Below are 3,120 nucleotides of genomic sequence, written 5' to 3'. Positions count from 1 at the left end.
ATGTGTGTATCCTCATCCCTAGAGGTGTCAGTGTATGTGTGTATCCTCATCCCTAGAGGTGTCAGTGTATGTGTGTATCCTCATCCCTAGAGGTGTCAGTGTATGTGTGTATCCTCATCCCTAGAGGTGTCAGTGTATGTGTGTATCCTCATCCCTAGAGGTGTCAGTGTATGTGTGTATCCTCATCCCTAGAGGTGTCAGTGTGTGTATCCTCATCCCTAGAGGTGTCAGTGTATGTGTGTATCCTCATCCCTAGAGGTGTCAGTGTATGTGTGTATCCTCATCCCTAGAGGTGTCAGTGTATGTGTGTATCCTCATCCCTAGAGGTGTCAGTGTATGTGTGTATCCTCATCCCTAGAGGTGTCAGTGTATGTGTCTATCCTCATCCCTAGAGGTGTCAGTGTATGTGTGTATCCTCATCCCTAGAGGTGTCAGTGTATGTGTGTATCCTCATCCCTAGAGGTGTCAGTGTATGTGTGTATCCTCATCCCTAGAGGTGTCAGTGTATGTGTGTATCCTCAGCCCCAGAGGTGTCAGTGTATGTGTGTATCCTCAGCCCTAGAGGTGTCAGTGTATGTGTGTATCCTCAGCCCTAGAGGTGTCAGTGTATGTGTTACAAAGAGAATGAAGGTGATTAGAAGTAAACTGGAAAGTAGTTTCAAACAATTGTATGTTCTACCTAAATCATGAAAGATAAAATTAGGGTTTCATGTCCCTTTAAGAAATACATTTGCAGTTGCTTTGTAAGGAAGGATAAAAACTAATAGAGAATAATGTGTTACTTAAAGGGATAGGAAAGTAAAAAAAAAAAAAACTTGAATGTTTGAGATAGAGCAGGTCATTTTAAGACACTTTTAAATTCACTTCTATTATAAAATGTGTTTTGTTCTCTTAGTATCCCTTATTGAAAATTAATACACACATATCCTACACTAGTTGCTAGCTGATGATTGGTGCCTGCACACTCTTGTGATTGGCTAACTAGATGTGATCAGCTAGCTGCCAGTAGTGCAATGTTGCTCCTTCAGCAAAGGATAACAAGAGAATGAAGCACATTTGATAATAGAAGTAAACTGGAAAGTTGTTTAAAATTGTAAGTTATATCCAAACCATGAAAGAAAAATTTGGGGTTTCCTGTCCCTTTAATTTGTATTTTAGTAGATGAATGTTAATTCATTTTACAACGTTAAAGGAGCATTAAACACAATTTTTTTCTTTCATGTTTCAGATAAAAAATAAATAAAAATTGAACAACTTTACATTTTACTTCTGTTATCTATTTTGCTTTCTTTTTTTGGTATCATTTGAAAAGCATATCTAGGCAGGCTAAGGAGTAGAAATGCACTACTGGTAGCATCTGGTGATTGGTGGCTGCACTTATATGCCTCTTGTCATTGGCTCATTTAATGTGTTCAGTTAGCACCCAGTAGTGCATTGATGCATATCCTTTTACAAAGGATACCAAGAGAATGAAGCAAATTTAATAATAGCAGTAAATGCCTTTGTCGGGTTCATATATGTGTTTTTCTGGCATATCACAGCCAGTGCCTAACCAGCCTCTGACCTCACCGCACGTCACTGAATTAGGGAGCATGTAGGGAGCTTTTTGGGTTAATTTTAGCTTTAGTGTAGTGTAGTAGACAACCCAAAGTATTGATCTAGGCCCATTTTGGTATATTTCCTGCTACCATTTCACCGACAAATGCGATCAAATAAAATAGCAGACATATATGGCTTTGGCGTCGTGTTATATTAATTAGAAGGCCGCTAAATGCCGCTGCGCATAACACGTGTATTATGGCTTGCAGTGAAGGGGTTAATTAGGTAGCTTGTAGGGCGCTTGCAGGGTTAATTTTAGCTTTAGTGTAGAGATTAGCCACCCACCTGATACATCAGACCCCCTGATCCCTCCCAGACAGCTCTCTTCCCTCCCCCACCCCACAATTGTCCCCGCCATCTTAAGAACTGGCATCACTGCAATAACCGGAAAGCGGCTGGAAGCAATCAGGATCACTTCCACCGCTTTCCCAGACGACGTACAGGGTACGTCCTCGGTCGTTAACTGTATTTTTTTAGAGGACGTACCCTGTACGTTGTCGGTCGTTAAGGGGTTAAACAACATTCCAATTTACCTCAATTATCTAATTTGCTTCATTCTTTAGATATCCTTTGTTGAAGAAATAGCAAAGCACATTGGTGAACCAATCACAAAACATTTTCACACTCACTTGATGTTTAAGTTTATTGTGAGACTGCAGAAATTGTTGCCATTACATTGCTAAGACTAAAATGTAGTGCAGAAAACTACAATGTGTAATGCCCCATTAATGACTTATACATACTATGTAGATAATAAACATACTTTAATGCTACTTTAAAAAGGGATAAGAAAGTCAAAATTAATATTGCATGATTAAGACAGAGCATGTCATTTTCAGACACTTTTAAATTCACTTCTATTTTTAAAATGTGCTTCATTCTCTTGGTATTCCTAGATGAAAAAGAATAATCACATATCCTACACTTGTGGGAGCTAGCTTCTAAATGGTGCCTGCACTCATTTGTCTCTTGTGATTGGCTAACTAGATGTGTTTATCTAGATGACAGTAGTGCAATGCTGTTCCTTCAGCTCAATATACAAAAGATTACAAATAGTTACAAGGAAATAGAAATACCTCAAACTGATGTGCAAAATACAATTATCTGATGCTATCTAAAACAAATACTCACCACAAGCTGCATCAGGAACTAGAAGCGATAACAGAAACAGTAATCGCATAGCTATAGCTCCAGGAGTTATGCACAAATATGTTGTAGAATTAAACAAATAAGTAATCTGGAAATTACTAGTGAAAGCAGGAATTCTGCTGATGCAATTTATTGGGACGGCTTAGGATGTCGTTCTGACTTCCTCAGCTGAGTGACAGCTGGACCAGCCAATTAGCATTGCAAGGCATGCTGCGTCTGCGACCAGCTCAGTAGCTTGTATTATCTCACTCACTTACAGAGCAGCTGTGAACGTCTAATTGCCAAGAATGTGTAGCTGCAGTGGCGGGAAACCTCAGTTGCAATAGGAAGCTAAAGTTAGCTTCTTATCTTCTAAATATAGCTGACAAACAA

The sequence above is a fragment of the Bombina bombina genome, chromosome 7 (assembly GCF_027579735.1).
Source record: "Bombina bombina isolate aBomBom1 chromosome 7, aBomBom1.pri, whole genome shotgun sequence".
Lineage (NCBI taxonomy): Eukaryota > Metazoa > Chordata > Amphibia > Anura > Bombinatoridae > Bombina > Bombina bombina.
Note: the sequence above shows the minus strand (reverse complement) of the source record.